The sequence below is a fragment of the Phacochoerus africanus genome, chromosome 8, assembly GCF_016906955.1.
Source record: "Phacochoerus africanus isolate WHEZ1 chromosome 8, ROS_Pafr_v1, whole genome shotgun sequence".
Taxonomy (NCBI): Eukaryota; Metazoa; Chordata; class Mammalia; order Artiodactyla; family Suidae; genus Phacochoerus; species Phacochoerus africanus.
In genome coordinates this window covers 145460741-145479613 of record NC_062551.1, presented here as the reverse complement: position 1 = coordinate 145479613, position 18873 = coordinate 145460741, and the positions used below count along the sequence as shown (strand labels likewise).

Below are 18873 nucleotides of genomic sequence, written 5' to 3'. Positions count from 1 at the left end.
GTGGTGTAGGTCTCAGGTGCGGCTTGGTCCCGCATTGCTGTGGCTGTGGTATAGGCCAGCAGCTGCAGCTCCAATTCAACCCCTAACCTGGGAACTTCCATATGCCACAAGTGTGGCCCTAAAAAAAGCCAAAAAAAGAAAAAGACAAAAGAAAATGAAAACACGAATTTAATCTGAGTTGCCTTTGTCATTATTTCTCCAATTAATATTGGCTGTACCCTTGGAGTACATGGCATTTTGCTTCCCTTTGCGAGGTGTAAGAGTTAGAATTTCCTTGCATAACTCCAAATTCTTTCATTATGTTTTTCTGTGTCAGAGAACCTGATCTGACTGGGGAGTCCAGAAACATGAACACTAGGGTCAGAGACCTTAAACCCTCAGTTTCTGTTACCAACTTAAAATCTAATCAAATGAGACAATAGACCCACAATGTTGGCACACGTAAAAATGTTAAGATGTCCTCAACCAGAGGTAGCAAATTCCTGAGTTATATGCTTTTAATTACAATGCTAATTATAATCGAAAAGGCTAATGTTTGTATCTTTAAGGCCTCCTGCCTTGGTTGTGTTCATCCCACAGGTCTAGAATTGAATTTAAAGCTGCTTTTATTAGCTAATGGTATAATCCGGGTAGAACGGACCCTATAAATAAGCAGTCATTTTGGAAAATAAGTTTTGTAACAGAAACATAACTTGTAATTCAGTAAGTGTCGAGTTTATAACTGATCCCACACCCATAAGTTTTAGGTTCTTACTCCTTCCTTAATGGAACTTTTCTTCGAGAATCTATGACATTGATTGACACATAGTAGGTACTTAGAAAATACATGGTAGGTTGGACAGATAGATTGCTCTTCACTGTGGGAAATTGACAGAATTTGGGGTTTCGCTGTAATATTATGCAACTTACATCCCTTGCATTATTTTATAAAGAGAGCAAATTTTTTAACCTTTCCCCTTCCATTCAACCAAGTTTTTCTTCATTTATTGGTTGCATGAATAATATGAACAGTACATCTATTTCTTCTCTTGCAGAAGTTATTTGCAAGTCCTTTTCTAAAGTTTATTATTGTGTTCTCGTCTATGGGTGCCAGTTTCTTTGGTCATAATTCTCTTCCCCTAATCCCACACATCCTAATAAGAGGTCTTTTTTCTCATCTAAAGTCTCAGATTTTAGGAGTTCCTGCTCTGACACAGTAGGTTAAGAATCTGACTGCAGTGGCATGGGTCTCTGAGGAGGTGTGAGTTCAATTCTTGGCCTGACACAGTGGTTTAAAGGATCCAGCATTGCTGTAGGTAGGCTGTAGGTTGCAGCTGTGGCTCATATTCAATACCTGGCCCAAGAACGTCCCTATGCCATGGGTGCAGCCATTAAAAAAAAAAAAAAAAAAAAAAAAAAACCTCTCAGGAGCTCCCTTCATGGCTCAGCGGTTAATGAACCCGACTAGGTTCCATGGAGATGCTAGTTCAATCCCTAGCCTCAGCCAATGGGTTAAGGATCCAGCGTTGCTGTGAGCTGTGGTGTAGTTGGCAGACTCCACTCGGATCTCTCATTGCTGTGGCTGTAGCTCCAACTCGACATAGCCTGGGAACTTCCATATGCCTCAGGTAGAGCCCTAAAAAGCAAAAAACCAAAAAAAGTCTCAGATTTTATTTAGTCACGTAGTGGTCCCTGATCTTGAGAGTAAAGGGTGGATCCTTTATTTTCTTTCTTATACTATTATATTTATTTTTATACTAAAGAGTTTCTATAAATAATAATACCATAAAAATAAGTATAATGGTATAAGAAAAAAAAGTATCAATCCCTTTGTTCTTTGAAGGAGAATTTTAGTGCCAGAAATAATCTATAGCAATGAATGTGCTTTGTAATTATTTTAGGAAAAAAAAATACTTGAGTGTGAATCACCCATATTAATTATATCAGAAAATGTTTTCCCAGAGACTGAGGGAAATTTCATTTCTAAACAGAATGAAGGTGAGATTTCCTTTTGTCTCTTAGACTGTCTAAAGGACAGCCACTAGCTGCCCATAGACCTTAGGAACTCGTGTTTCAAATCGGCCACCAGCGCAGCAGCGGCACAGAGCCATGAATGCCAGTCTGAGTTAACTTGTCCCAGGTAACTGGCACCATTTTGTCCCAAAGTGGCTGACACAGAGGAGAGGCAAGATAGACTGGTCTCATTCTCTTTGGCCCAGCTGAAACTCTTTCTCCCTCCTAGCCTCTTTGAAGCCCATCTTTATTTTTATTTTTAGCATGGTACATAGGGAATCAAAATAAGCTTCCAAAGAGTAATGAAAAACAACATATGTCTCATCCAAGCATTTTCTGGTCTTGTTTCATCTGTATCATCAATGCCTCTTCTCAGCAACCAACAGTGACTAAACCTCCATGGTGACAACTCCTGATAAATAAACAGCCATAAGCTGTGTCAGAGCAGAGTGAAGCCAGGCTTCACAGTGGCCTCTGAACCCCTCATGGTGACGACACACAGACCCCAGACGGACACCTGCCACTCTTCCTTCTCACTCAGCGCTCCTCCCCGGCTCCCCAGCTGTGCCCTTTTCCCCCAGACAGTGGCACTGCCACTTCCTGGTCAAACGTCCGGGATTTGTCAAGTCACCTTCTCAATGAGCCCTCCCGATTCCCTTATTTAAAGTCACAAAAAGCCCCCCTCTGGCATTCCCAAAACTTTATAATTTCTTCTACTTTTTAATTTTTTTAAATTTAATTTTTTTTTTTTTTTGCCATTTCTTGGGCCGCTCCCACGGCATATGGAGGTTCCCAGGCTAGGGGTCCAATCAGAACTGTAGCCACTGGTCTATGCCACAGCCACAGCAACACAGGATCCAAGCCTCGTCTGCGACCTACACCACAGCTCACCACAACACCAGATCCTTGACCCACTGAGCAAGGCCAGGGATCGAACCTGCAACTTCATGATTCCTAGTCGGATTCGTTAACCACTGAGCCACGACAGGAATTCCTTTTTTTTTTTGCCTCTACTTTTAAAAAAAAATTTTATTGGAGTATAGTTGACTTACAATGTTGTGTTAGTTTCAGGTGTAGAGCAAGTAAATCAGTTGTACATATACATATATCCATTCCTTTTCCTACTTTTTTTCCCATATGGGTTATCACACAGTATTGAGTACATCCTGTGTTATACCCCCTGTGTGGTCCTTGTTATCCATCTATCTTTTATATATAGTTGTGTATTTATGTCAGTCCCAACCCCCTAATGTACCCTCTACCCCTACGTTTCTCCTTTGGTAACCATAAGTTTGGTTTCCAAATATTTGTGTCTGTTTCTGTTTTGTAAGTTCTTCCACTTGACTTTTCAAAATGACGTGTATCAGGAGTTCCCTTTGTGGCTCAGCAGAAACAAATCTGACTAGTATCCATGAGGACCCAGGTTTGATCCCTGGCCTCACGCAGTGGGTTAAGGATCCGGTGTTGCCATGAGCTGTGGTGTAGGTTGCAGATGCAGCTCAAATCTGGTGTTGCTGTGGCTGTAGTATCAGCTAGTGGCTACAACTCCAACTTGACCCCTAGCCTTGGAACCTCCGTGTGCCACAGGTGTGGCCCTAAAAAGACAAAAAAAAAAGTAAGATAAAATTATATTTAGCATCTTCTCAAATTCTAAATACCTTAGCTATTTATTATATTTATTATTTTTTAATTATCTCCTCCTTTGTCCCCCCAAAAATTCATTGAAGGTTTTTTGTCTATTGTTCCTATTGCTTTGTTCACTAATGTACTAAGGAGAGTACATGGCCTTTGTTAGGTACCCAATTAATATCTGCTAATGGTTTAGTAAATGAATTATGTGCCTTGTGAATACCTGACTAGTCATACATAACTGATAGGAAGTGGGTATATCTATAAAAAAATTTCTGTAATTAAAATATAAAGATTCAAAATACAGATTCTATTTTTAAGGTAAAAGAATTATAGACTCTTAAAAAGCTTCAAGTTAGATCTAGCTTTTTGTGTCTTGATCCCACTTTATGAAACTTGATGCCAAATATTCCCATGGCAACTCAGTTCCTTATTAAGAGGACAGGGGTGTACTTAGAACACAAAATCTCCATGTGAAATGCTGGTCTATATTTTTCTCTCTTCACCTCTATTAGCTTTAACTCTGGGTCTTAAACAGAATTCAGGGTTTTGTTTGTTTGTGTGTTTTGTCTTCCACATGCACCAGTGGCACGTGGAAGTTCCCAGGCTGGGGGTCTAATCAGAGCTGCAGGTGCCACCCTACACACCCTCTGCAGAATCCAAGCAGAGCCTGAGACCTATGCCACAGCTCACCACAACGCCGGATCCTTAACCCACTGAGCGAGGTCAGGGATCGAACCCATGTCCTCGAACCCATACTAGCTGGGCTCATTACCACTGAGCCACAACCGGAACTCCCCAAGTTCAGTTTTAAATACTGCAGATTTCTAGTCCTTCATCAAGAAAGGAAGGTTTCAACAAGACCTAACTTGAATGTCTACTTGCATTAGAAAGCGATTTGGGATAATGCAGCTAGAGATCCTCCATCCCCAGAGGGCAGGTGTCTGTGTGTCCCTTGGAAAGCTGTTTATCATATGGAAGAGCTACCTTTAGACAAGGCTCGCAAATTAGAGAATTATATTGTTTCAGGCTGTAGGACAGGAACATCACTGCACAAAGAGACAATTCAATGGTTATATTTTAGGTACATGTATAGTTCAAGCAAAAATTCACTTACTCTGTGATTACAAGTACCTGGAGGTATACATCTCTTTTTCAGTTTTTTTTTTTCCAACTCTGATACTATTAGTTCATTTTAAATCAAGAAATAGCCTTGCTTTCCCCAAAGGAGAATTGTCATGTTTTTCTTTGTTTAATATTCCGAAGAAACTCTTAAGCCAAGAGACCATAGCCTAGGTGTTAATAGCTGCTAACAATTAAAACAACTTATTGAATAAAGATGATTTAATCATCACATAGCCTGGAGTAGGAGGGAGGGGAGGGTCCTTATCATTCGCATGCTCGTGTTTATTCTTATGATTCTAGAAAAGGGCTGAGACATTTACCTTATGATCAGAGTTGAATTCCAGGATCTGAAACCATGCAGGGAAATGCAAGCTCACTCTGAAAAGCTCACTCCCTGAGACCTGCTATGGCAGATAGGCCTGAGCTCTTTACCTCCGTCCAAGGGAAAAATTCAAGATGATTTTCCAGGCTCAGTGATCTATGAGCTGTTAGCTGTGTGTTTCCTGAATCCCAGTGCTGAATGGCCAGGGGAAATGGGCTGTGCCAGGAGCCCACCCCTGCCCTTGAGTTAGACAAGCTGGAATCTCTCCTGCTCTCATCCTTGGTAACCATGTGACCTTGGAACTCATCTGAACCTCCTTTTCCCTACTAGTAAATTAGAAATAATAGTGGCACCAACCTCATAAGGTAAAATAATGGCAGTAAGGTCTCAGTGAACGTTTGCTCTCACTCTCATCCACATCTTTGAATCCTCATGAGAGTTCTCTAAGGTCTCAATCACCCTGCTGTACACACTGTGGAACTGAAGAACAGTGTAATTTGTTCAAAAGCATCCAGAAAATAAGCGGTTAAGCTAATTTGAATATGTAAAAACTCATGCTCTGCCTTCCATGACAACTCTTTGGAAGCTATCTTATTTAACCCCTCCCAAAATTCTTTCTGTTTGGAAATCGAGGATCTGAACCTTAATAATTTTCATATCTCTGGGATCCTTGGCAAGGGTCTGGGTCTGAAAGCAGCCCCAGGGTGTGGGCCCTGTCTTGACCCTCAATTATTCTGAAACACTCGTTTTTTTTATTGCTCGCTGAGAACATTCCACCCTGGAGATCTAATCACATGGCTCTGCCCAAAGGTCTGTGCCAAGCTGTGCCACTTCCTTGGAGCCTTTGTGACATATATTATACCCTGAGTTCACAAATGGGCAGAGAGATAACAGTCAAATAGAAGCCAAGGGGAACATTTCTAGGAGCTGGTGAAGGGACCATTACAACTGGGCCATATCCTTTGGACTATATACAATTCAGCCTTATTTCAGAGAGCAATTCATTTTTCTATATATTTTTTTATTTCTCTCTCTCTCTCTCTCTACATATATATATATAAAAACATACATATAGTCTTTTAGGGCCACACCCACAGCATATGGAGGTTCCCAGGCTAGGAGTCTAACCCCAGACTACTCATAGCCACAGCAGCTCGGAATCTGAGCTGCATCTGCGACCTACACCACAGCTCACGGCAATGCTGGATCCTTAACCCACTGAGCAAGGCCAGGGATCAAACCTGCATCATCATGGATGCTAGTTGGGTTTGTTAACCACTGTGCCATGATGGGAACTCCGTCTTTCTATATTTTAAAACACACTATGCTTCAACTATTTGTGTAATTTTAATAGAGTTTTTAAAAATTTATTTTATTAAAGTATAATTGATTTACACTGTTGTGTTAGTTTAAGGTATACATCAAGGTGATTCATATATATATATGCTTTTTTAGACTATTTTCCATTATGGTTTATTACAGAATATTGAGTATAGTTTCCTGTGCTGTACGGTAGGTCTGTATTGTTATCCATTCTATATAATAGTTTGCACCTGCTAATCTCAAATGCCCAATCCATCCCTCCCCCTTGGCAGCCACAAGTCTGTTCTCTACATCTGTGAGTCTGTTGCTGTTTTGTAGATTAGTTCATTTGGGTCATATTTTGGATTCCACATCTAAGTGTTATCATGTGGTATTTATATTTCTCTTTCCACATTGCTGCAAATGATATTTCATTCTTTTTTGTGACTAAATAGTATTTTATTTATATATATATATATATATTTATTTATTTATTTATGCCACACCCTCTTCATCCATTCATCTCTTGATGGACATTTAGGTTGTTTCCATGTCTTAGCTATTGCAAATACTGCTGCTGCGAACAAAGGCGTACATGTATTTTTTAAATTATACTTCCGTCCAGCTATATGCCCAGGAGCAGAATTTTTGGATCTTATGGCAACTCTATTTTTAGTTTTTTGAGGAACCTCCATACTGTTTTCCATAGTGACTGTACCAATTTATATTCCTACCAACAATATAGGAGGGTTCGCTTTCCTCCAAACCCTCTCCAGAATTTATTGTTTGTGGATTTTTAATGATGGCCATTCTGACTGGTGCGAGGTACTTTTGATTTCCATTTCTCTAATAATTAGTGATGTTGAATATCTTTTCATGTGCCTCTTGGCCATCTGTATGTCTTCTTTGAAGAAATGTCTATTTAGGTCTTCCGCCCATGCTTTGATGGGATTGTTTGGCTTTTCGTTATTGAGTTGCATGAGCTGTTTGTGTATTTTGGAAATTAAGCCCTTATCAGTTGCATCATTCACAAATATTTTCTCCTAGTCCATAGATTGCCTTTTTGTTTTGTTTATGATTTCCTTTGCCGTGCAAGCATTTATAGGTTTGATTAGGTGACAATTAGTTTTGAGGGTTTGTGGGGGGGGGGTTTTTTTTTTTTTTTGCTTTTATTTCTATCGCCTTGGAAAACTGAAATATTGGTTGGATTTATGTCAGAGAATGTTTTGGCTATGTTCTCATCTAGGAGTTTTATGGTATTAGGACTTATATTTAAGTCTTTAAGCCATTTGGGGTCTATTTTTGTGTATGGAGTGAATATTCTAACTTCATTGATGTACGTGAATCCCAACACCACTTGCTAAAGAGACCGTCTTTTCTCCATTGTATATTCTTGCCTCTTTTGTCAGAGATTAATTGATCTGTATCATTTTTAATGACCCCAAAAGTAAATTCATAAACACACTTGGCGAGCCTCCTACGTGCCTTGCCCTATGTTTGGGGCTAGACAGGGTCCATTCATACCCATTACTAGGAGCTAATAATCGAATGAAGACATCTAAATAATACAAAACGAAGTAAGCGCTGCCCATGAGAGCTAGCCAGGAGTATCTTTGTTTTCCCGGAGGCTAATAAATGTCAGAGAAGAGTTTATCCTGACTAGGAGCTTGGGGAAGACCTCATGGAGGAAATGTGACTGGCCTTGAAGAATGAGTAAGATGGTAATTGAGGGAGAAGGAGAAGACATGCAAGGCTGAAGCGGCAGCTCGAGCAGAAGGCAGGGAAGTGTTTGTACCACACACACGAAGGAGACATCAAGGAGCGTCTGAAGCTAAGTGTAGGTTTCATACAGACAACAGTGGAAGGTAAGCTGGAGCCCATCGTGAAGGCATGAGATGACAGAATGCAACCTGCTTTCTAGTTTCTGAATAATAGGGAGGTTTTTGAGGGACAGAGCCACGCATTCACTTCACTATTTGGGGGAACTAATTCTAGGGATGGTTCAAAGGATGGATTTAGGAGATGAAACTTGGAGGAGGTTGGTGGGGTACTGCTGGCAGCAAGAAATGAAGCCCTCAAGACGGTTGCTAAGGAAATAAAAGAGCATTTCCAGGGGCCAGGGACCATGTACCAGGAAAATCATTTGTAATTGACCCTGGGGAGTGTGGGGGCAAATGAAGGATGGAATGAAAGAGCTGACGGTTCTAGACAAGGTAACTCAGGAGAAGATAATAGATACTGGGTTCCCTGACAAAACTGAAATTTGGGAAAAATTTTTCATGTTTTATTTTTGTGCTTGGCTGCAATGCATTCATGCAATGTTCTAGCTCCTTTCAACATTACCCAGCATAATTTTCTATTTTCAAAGTATAACTCTACTTGATAAAAGTAAACCATTCAAAAGAGAGCTTAGCATTCGAGCAAATGGAGGCCACACCTATGTCCTCTGTAGCTTGAATCTGGAGAAGAGGCAAAACTACTTCAACCCATCTTAGGTTTTTCAGCTGGACTCTAACAAAAAGACAAATTAGCAAGAGAAAAATGAGCATATATTTATTACATGTCTATCTCACGTATACCTGGCAGACAGTCAAGAAAAATGAGTAACTCCAAGAGGTGATGTTAGAATTCAGAATCTTAATAGGGAAAGGAGAAAGGTATGGAAGTTTCTTAGGGGAAAATAAGTAATATTCAGGAAACATGAATGGGCCCTTAGAAGCGTAGATGGGCAGTATGCTGGTTTGTGACAAAGTTTGGATATGGTATTAACTTCTTATCTTCTCTCCTATGATAAGAGTAAGTCCTGGAGTTCCCCTCATGACTCAGGGCTAACAAACCCAACTAGTGTCCATGAGGATTCGGGTTCGATCCCTGGCCTCGCTCAGCGGCTAAGGATTCAGCGTTGCCATGAGCTGTGGTGTAGAGTGCAGATGTGGCTTGGATCCCATGCTGCTGTGGCTGTGGCTGTGGCTGTGGCTGGCCGATTAGACCCCTAGCCTGGGAACCTCCATATGCCACAGGTGCAGCTCTAAATAGACCAAAAAAAAAAAAAAAAAGAGCCAGTCCTCCCTGGTTGACGAAACTCCTAAGACAACTGAATTCCTTTTGGAAGATTTACCCTTTGGGCAAATTAGAGGAGTTCATAGAAAGCCTCTTCCAGAATTTGCTGTTTTCAAGTGCCTGCAGCTCAAAATAATCAATAAATCAATACGGCAACATGGCATCTTTTGGGGTGGTGTGAACCGGCAGCCTGGGAATGACTGTATCAGACACTCATAGGAAGCATTAATAAGAGCAATGCCTTGGAGAGTTGCTTTTAGTAAGGTTATTCGAGACTTGAGTTGTATCTTCTTGAATATACCCTTCACCTCTTTCATTTTCTCTTTATTTTTCCTCCCCATGCCTACGCTTTTAGAGGAAAAGTCCGGTAAGAAATAATAAGTCCTTTCCATATCTTGGCCAAATGTTATTTATATATTTATTATATCATCTTCATCATCTGCATATCTAATAACTGTCTGTGTTTTAATACCTAAACAAGGTTCTGAATTTTAAAAACAAACCTTTGTGAACCAGGACACGGTCTAATTATGCCCCATTGGGGAAAAAAGGAAGTTGGTTGCTAAGTGATTTTACAAGCCTGTTATTAAGGGCTACAGGGTAATTTTGTAAAGAGTCACCTCTTCCTCAGTCACAGGCAGATGATCAAATATTTTAGTATTAAGTTTCATTTATTGCAGTTTCCACTTGGATTAGTCAAGCTACATATACTTACCATGAGCTAGGCAAACTTTTTCAATTTTTTTTTAATGTACAATATGATAGCTTCCTGAGTGAATGCTCTTGAAGCTGGCTTGAGACAGGATAGTGGTCTTCTTTTCTTATTCTTTTTTTAATTAATCAGAAAAATTATCCCCTTCAGGAGTTGTCAGAGACAGTAAAAGATCTTTATAAAATGCCAGTCATTTCTTATACGGTCCTGTTTACTCCAGGGTGATTTTCAATGGCAACACAAATCAGATAGGACATGCCTACATCTCTTTTTTAGAGCAACAGTGAAACAGATCTACTGAAAAAAAAAAAATCATTGTTCTTGTCTTGGCTGCCTGGTTTATTGGGAACATGTTCCCAGGATGCTGATGCATGATGGCTGATGCCTGGCTGGCACAGGCCACCTCTCCACTGAAAAATATGAAAATATTGTGTTTCCATGTTAAGGGACGACTGAGAAGTGGTTGGTTGACTAAGGAGCGCCTCTAAGGGGATGCTGCAGTAAGTGCTATAACCTTCCACCCTGCGCATTGCCCAATCGTGACAGTCTCTGCACCACATGCAGGAAATGCTCTTGTAACAAGTCCATATGATTGGAGGAAGAGCAGGAGACACAGGAAGAACAAAAAAGGGAATAGGAATATCACAATTTTTCAAAATATAGAGCCAATGATTTTGGCGTTCAAAAATAACATTGGTATATATTATAATCATTATTGTTACTAAACCTAATGGGCCACTTTAGAGTAATTGTGAGTCAACTCCACGTCACGTGCTATGTAACATACATATCATCGGTGTGCTTCAGCAACCTTTCTTTGTGTTTTGCCAATTTCGCTTATCCTTTTTGACCCTGAATCTCTGACTTAACCAAATTTGGCCACTTCTAATATTGACAGGACTGAGCAGCCTGAGGTTTACCTGTGGTGTTTTAAAAATGTCCTCTTCCTGGTTAATTTTCTTCCTGTTGTTTTTAGAGCAGTCTCAAGGGCAAGTACTCCTTTCCGTTGTTAGCTGTGGGTCTTGAAAGACAAGTCCTTCTCCTGCTTCCCTGTCTCATTTGTCCTTGGCCACGCCCATGTTGGTGAGGCTCGACCCAGTCAACTCTCAGTGACATCTTGGTCAGGAACAGGTTGTTTGTTTTTCTCCCCAAATGGAGTTTCTGAAGATCATCTCTTCCCTTTCCTGTTGGATCTGATAGGCATTTACTGTCATCTGACTTGTAATAGACACAAGAATAAATTTAAATATAGACCAACATGTACAACTGGCGAGGGGGGCATGGGACTTCAAATAGATCCTCGCCTATTTAGGTCTTCACCCTAAAGCATTTAAAACAAATAAGACGATTGGTCAGGATCGTAATAGTAAACATAATGATCATATAGTCTCATTCTTTCCTAGAAGATTCTCTACCGTGAATCACTGAGTTTGCTATGACTAGACTGTGTAAAAATAATATTTGTTTGGGGCTTCGTGGTTTTCATGCATTTTCCTCTGTTTCCCTATAGCACTGAATTTTAGCAATGAGGAAGTTGTAAAGCTTCAAAACCTGAGGCTGGTTATTTAGTAATTTTGACAAGCCGGACAGATTGTGTTTGGTGACTGCTTTTTATAAATATCTTAAAACACTTAACCCACATTGGTGCATACTAAATTATCCTAGTTAGCTGAATTTAAATGAATCCTTGTGCGCAAAAAATAACAAAACAAAACTAGTGTGGGGTAAGGACACCGTGGGTGGGGACATATACTGAAGTAGTTTCTTTTAGAAATACATATTCATATAGCAGAGTATATAAATTTTAGGAACGCAAAATGTTCCAACCAAAGATCTCCATTCTAGTGACCAAATCATAAGTTGGTGGTGTATACCCACTTTGAAAATTGCCTCAGAATACAAAGTAAGACTCATCTCTAAGTCGAACATCAAAAATAAAAGCAGGAGTTCCCGTCGTGGCGCAGTGGTTAACGAATCCAACTAGGAACCATGAGGTTGCGGCTTCGGTCCCTGCCCTTGCTCAGTGGGTTAACGATCCGGCATTGCCATGAGCTGTGGTGTAGGTTGCAGACGCGGCTCGGATCCCGCGTTGCTGTGGCTCTGGCTTAGGCCGGTGGCTACAGCTCCGATTCAACCCCTAGCCTGGGAACCTCCATATGCTGCGGGAGCGGCCCAAGAAATAGCAACAGCAACAACAACAACTACAACAACAAAAAAGACAAAAAGACAAAAAAAAAATAATAAAAGCAGAGGGGGAAATAAACTTTTTCAATACCTTCTCCATAATGCATCAGAAGACCAAGAGAAGTCCAGGAATTGAACAATTAATGTTTAATTAGGAACACAGGAAATTTGTTCAGAAAACAAACAGACCCATTGCAAAGTCCCTGTTTGAGCAATCAAGTGAAGTAATAATAACAGGAGATAAAAAATGTACTGAGAGCTTGTTATGTGAGATACAAATGCCTGCAATCAGAGACAAATTGGCCACCTGCAGATTCTGAATAACTGAATGGATGTTTTGTTTGGTTGCACAGTTAAAAACAATTTCAGTGCCATTTCAAAACCAGAATCTTGAAAAAAAAAAAATCAAGACAGGCATCTTCTCCAACAACTCTGAAGATCTGCAGCATTAGGCCCACTTTTTTGGCGCTGAAGGCATGAGACAGTAGCGGCCAGTAGTGGCCAGTTCACCAAAACTTTGTGAAACACACATGCCCTCGAGCACTATACCCAGCTCCTTGCCCTGCATGCTTCTGAGTTTGCAATTTAACAACTCAGAGAATTCAGCATACAGAACATATCAGGATCAGACACTGAATGAGTATCCTTCACCATTGAAGCAAACTTTATGAATTGGTAGGAAAAAGAAGACTAAAGGCTTCAAAGTTCTTGGGAAATGGCAGGAGAAAGAGTAAAATAAAACTTTTAACGGAAAGACCCTCCCCTCCTGGCTGATAATGATTTTGCAGTCCTAGTTCAGCAGAGCCTACAATTGCTTTATGCTCCTTAACGATGATAATTAGCATATAGAAGCCCCTCAATTTGATTTCTGGAATTCCTTTCCTTTTGAAAGTTTCGGATATCTTTTACTTCATGGACCTTCAGGTTTTCTGGGCCTGACCTTTTCACAGCTTTTAGCTAGGTCTTCTGGATTCTGGTCGATAAGCCTGTGATGACATGAATCTGAGCAGCTGTTTTTTGATGTTCCTTTTTTTTTAATCCTGTTTATCTTTTAACTAGAAAAAATACAAAGAGAAACAATGACTTAGAATATATAGGTTTCTAACTTATTGGACTGAATTTGGGTGAATATAACTGGAATTATTTTGAAAAGCATTGTCCTCTAGAATCTTAAATTAATAAAGCTTCTTGAACTTAAGTTTCTGCCTCTATATGGTTGCAATGTACATTTTATCTTGTATTATTTCTCATAACCTTTTTGAGGGAAATTGTGTCACTTTTAATCCCTCTTTGTTATATTTTATGCATGAATTTTTAAGAATGAATTGTTGGCTATTAAAATTAAAGATAAAATATAAATTTCCACATTTCCTTCTTTAGAGAAGAACTTTAGCCTGGTCATAAAAGAATTATAAAATCTAAATCTTTATATAAAATAGTGCTCGAATTTCTCTCACAACACAGTATGAATTCTTCAGCAAAAGAATTTAAAGCCAGAAATGTATATATTAAGAAGTCTTCTTTTTTTCAAATTTTATTTAAATAGTGTCATGCATATAGACAGATTTATAAGAAAGAAGGAATCAATAAGTCAAAAGCAGGAAAATATGACAAAGAGTAAAGTCTAAAATACTACAAGTAAAATTGACCTGCGTAAATATGTTTAAAATCCTAGCTACTTACCAGTAGTCATCCGAGAATTAACCATTCCTGGCTCTCTGCTTTAGGAGTTCTCCAACAATGTCAGGCTTGGTGTCTTAGCAAGAACGTGAGAATTGGAGATCTAAGAATCCAAGATCTAAACTCCGTGTCTGGTTCTACCCATTTCCTAGCTGTGGGTCTCAGAGCCTCATTTCCCTCTTATATCATTGAGGCAGTTGAACTAGTATCTGTCCATGGAGGCTTCCAGGTATAAAAGGTATAGAAGACTATAGGTTTTATTTCTGGTTTGTGTTCTGGAGAGCAGAACCATCTTTTTCATTTAAGCAACCGTTTAACTACTTCTGTGCTTCCTGCCTGGATTTTGAGATTTGGCAGCAACTGGATCCCAGGCAGCTTCTGGGAAATTCATGAGCTAACCCATAAACTGAAAGTGAAACTTCAAACAACAGCTCTTTCCCCACTCACATCATAGTCACTCTTGGAACTGCTGAAAATCCTATAGAGGGAGAACGACCAGAGATTGCTGGGGTATATTAATATCATCAGTGATCAGGGTTGGAGGAGTGAAAGACAGAAGTCACGTGTCAGCATGTCGTCTTTTTCCAGGCATCATCTGGTCCACCAGCATGCTGTTGGTGCTGGACAGTTTTCATCCTCCCCACCTGTGCTTGTCAGGAGCGCCTCATCATCCGCATCCCATTATATCCATTGATTGATAGAGGCTCCCCAAATCACCAGGCCAAGAACATACACTTCAAAAAAAAGTCCTCATCCGCACTCATTCCACAGAACGCTAAAGAGAACAGCCAGGCAGAAAAGAGGTCTCTCTAGTCCTGCTCTCTGATTTTTGGAGACTCTTGATTAAAGCTCCAATACACGGGAAATGCATTATGTCTGTGATGTTTGCTGACCCCCTGTTGGGTGAGGGAACAGTTTTCACTGTAGTGCCTTAGCTCTAAAACTCCCTCCCCAAACAATATGGAGAAAAATTCCTATGACAAGATATTTAAAGCTGTCAGCAAAGTTTTCCTGTACGGTTCTGCTTCATCCTTGTGTACACATAACTGAAACTAATACATCCTCACTAGTGAAGCTGTGTTATACGCTAGATAGAGTCTCCATAAGGTTATCCAGAACCTCCTTATGGTTTAAATAAGCCACAAACACCATGACTGCCTGTCTTCCTTTGGCCTTATTACTTGGAGCCTGTGTTCAGTTAGTTGTTTATGAAATCTTCTATTACCCAAGCCTGTTGACTGATCCATCATTCTCTGACTAGGTGTCTGTTCTCTCTTCCTTTTTGCTGATCACAGAGGCGCAGCCCGGTAAGAACCCTCAACATTTTTACCTTAAACATGTATAGTGATAATGGCCAGGTTGGCTTCTTGCTAAGCTTATGATAACCCAGTATGAGTGAGGCAGATGAATTAAAAGTTTAGTCGTTGAAAGCCTCTGGTCTTATATGGGTCAAGAGCATATTTTAGGATCATCAGAGCACTTTTCCATAACAAACTAAATTAATACATAGGTATCTCAACTCTTAGAGCTATGTGTGTGTGTGTGTGTGTGTGTGTGTGTATGCACATGTGTGTGCACAGGCACATGCATGCCTAGGGCCTGAAGATTGTCCAGAAAGCACCATAGATGTTTAGAGCAAAGTGATAATAAAAAATAAGAAAACCATAAGGAAACAATTTGTAAGCCACATTGTTTTTAAGCCTGAATTTAAAGCAAGTCCCTGGACCATAACTAATGTTGGTTAGGATACTGATGTACATTAATACACAATCTTGGGAGGAAGAGACAGACATGCTTTCAAATCAATCTTTCTAGGCTATCGCTGATATTTATTTCATCAGTGATGACACATCAGTATTAGTTTGTGTTGTCCAAAGTAAATCTCAGTCATTTTCTTCAGGTTGAAAGTGTGATGACTTTGAAGCAACAAAGAGTCACTGCTATGTGTGAAATGACACCTACCTGCCCGGTCAGTCCCTTGAGAGAGAATATGAAACTATTACAATGTTCTCTGAATTAGACCTGTGCCCATTTGATCAGCCAATAACTATTTGAAGCAAATACTCTCCCTTGACTGACAAGCTGTGGTTCTTTGTTTAAGTCACATAGTTGATGATCAAAATTAACGCCTGCAGGTACTACATGGATAATTCTAACCCAGAAGTTAGATAACATCTCAGGTTATGACAAGTTACGTCTTTTTTTTTTTTAAAGAAAAAGAATGAGGAGTTCCCTGGTGGTTTTGTGGTTTTGTGCATTCACTGCTGAGGCCCAGGTTCAATCCCTGGTTTGGGAACTGAGTTCCCACATCAAGTTGCCACAGGCTGAAGCCAAATAATAATAATAATAAAGAAATATAGAAAAAGAGCAAATTAACTAATTCAAAATGAGCAAAGTCTATTCACGATTAACCTATAAAGAGCACCCTTGGAAGGAGGGAGATGTGGTCACTTAGGGAGGAAAAGCTTTTAGTATTCAATAGGCTTTTTTCCTGAATGTGTTTTGTGTGGTTGACCATCACCTTAACCTTGTTCTAGATTTGTCCTGCTGCGACATCAAGGCCACCAAAGATCTATAGGCTGGATCCGGGGATGAGATTTTCTTTTCTGTTGCTAACGGCTTGCTGCTGATCATTCCAATATCTATTCTTTTCTAAATCGATATGATTTTATTCTTTCTAAACAACTGAGCTTTTTCTTGCATATTTTTGCCATGTCTTACTAGTTCTCAACTGATGACTTTTCATTCATGAGGAATATTTAATAAAATGTTACAGGGGCTTTTGGTCTAATGCCTTACAACAATAATCAAATGAATGGATACACAAAAAAATGATGAATACTGAAGAAGCTTTGTATCTTTCTTGGTTTGATGAGAATTACATTTTAAATAAAGGAGGTAAGATAGAGACTAAGAGATCTTCAATACAGCCCTCAGGGTCCCTTAACTCCTGGATTTCAGGTCTCACTATACTCAGTGGGTCCTATTCCCTCAACGCCAACCTTGTGATCGACTACTTGGAACTAAAGCTCCTGATCTTTTCCTTCAGACCTTGACCTTGCTAATAAAAATCTGACTATGGGGTTCCCATCGTGGCTCAGCAGTTTACAAACCCAACTAATATCCACGAGGATGAGGGTTTGATCCCTGGCCTCGCTCAGCAGGTTAAGGATCTGGCATTGCCGTGAGCTGTGGTGTAGGTCGCAGACATGGCTCGGATCTGGCTGTGGCTGTGGCTGTGGTATACGCCACCGGCTACAGCTCTGATTTGACCTCTAGCCTGGGAACCTCCATGTGTTGCAGGTGCAGCCCTAAAAAGACACACACACACAAATCCGACTGAGACGCTACAACCTAGGAAAACATTTTAACCTCACTTAAACAATTTGTTCTTTTTTTATTTTGTCTCATTTTCAAAAAGCTAGCCTGTATCCAGACTCCTAGAATGACTATAGCTGATTTAAATGATACTGATTTTAAATGTTTATTCATTTAAATAAGCATGTTAACTTAATTAAATATATCAATATAAAACATTCATTTTAAAAAAAAGTATTCATTTAAAATTTTTTTTCCAATGATGTAATAATTCTCTACATGGCACATATGCAGACTCTGTATTATTAGACAAGACAAGCCGGAAAATAGAGTTTGAGAGATTGGACTATTCACTAAAAAGTATCTAGTGGATCCTTATTCAGACTGAAACTGCCCCTGTGTTATAAGTGAGTTCAAAATGAGACGAAATTCTAGTAAATTCTTAGGAAAGGAGGAAGAAGTTTCAGGTAGGTCTGTTAAAGAGATGCCACATCTTGTCTGGAGTTGTTAATATTATCATGTTATCATTTGAGAGAAGAAAACATCCGTGACCACCAGGTTACGCCTTCACCCAAGCAGGAAAGTAAGAACATTTTTTAAAAAATAAATAAAAATAAAATGTGTGTTTGGTTATCACCTACCAAACTCATAGTCACACCTTTTGGAAAACTTTCTTATGCTTTCACCTCCCTGACTTTGAACCCTGCCCCTGTCATTCTTCTAAGGAGATCCCGTCTTATGAGGCCACCCTTCTTGTGGTCTGCTTTTCTGGAAGCATCCCAGGCTAAGACTCTTTCACAGTGGTTTTGAATCAGAACTTTTCTTTAATCAACCCTCTGTTATCAAAAAAAAAAATTTCTTCTAGGGCATTATAAATCTGAAAATGACCTTCTCAGATTATTTATTCCTGCCAGGGCAATTTTATTCCTATACGATCACAATGCCTTGAGCTAAAGGAGTGACTTCACGTTGATAGATGGGTGCTCCCCCTGGCAGGCAAGTGGAAGAAATCAGGGTAGGGAGGGCGGGTGGGGAAGAATGGAATTCTCTGGCTCCCAGAATAGAACAGCCCCCTCAGTGGCAGAGTTTTCGAGTTTTCCTTCCTTTTAACATTTGCCTCATGTATCTTTAAAAAGTGCATTAGTAAACTAATGACTGTTTCTACAAGCAATTTATGGACCCCATCTGGCAAGAGTGGAGCATACTCCTAATACATTCTCTAAATTTTAAACATCAAACGTAAACTTGGATTTACTTTCTTAGCTGTTAGATTTCAAGGTTTTTTAATAGACTATTCAATATTTACCTTAACTTATGAAATCTACTCAGGTAAGGGTTTTTTCCTGGCTCAGAAGACATATTACGTATTCTCTCTTCCTCTCTATAGTCTTTGAGCAAAATGAAAAACTGATTTATGTTGTGCGTGTGTGTCTACAATTTCCAACTGGAATGCAATGCTGAGAAAAAAAATTCATTTTTCCCCATCTGCATTTCTTTGAGTTCAGTTTAATTGCAATGACAGAAATATACATATTGTACATAATATATA

At 39.6% G+C, this 18873-nt stretch overlaps 1 protein-coding gene and 1 long non-coding RNA gene across 12 annotated transcripts in view; one reads left to right on the top strand and one right to left on the bottom strand.

Annotated features, from left to right (window-relative positions):
* The window catches only part of SGIP1 (SH3GL interacting endocytic adaptor 1), a 229982-nt gene that overhangs the window by 126419 nt on the left and 84690 nt on the right, over window positions 1-18873 (top strand). The gene's annotated exons all lie outside the window — the stretch shown is intronic.
* On the bottom strand, window positions 9439-14501 carry LOC125131999 (uncharacterized). Its single transcript, XR_007136111.1, has 3 exons — window positions 14010-14501; window positions 13267-13381; window positions 9439-11463 (listed from the first exon to the last, which is right to left on the bottom strand). It is a non-coding gene; the product is annotated as an uncharacterized LOC125131999 (long non-coding RNA).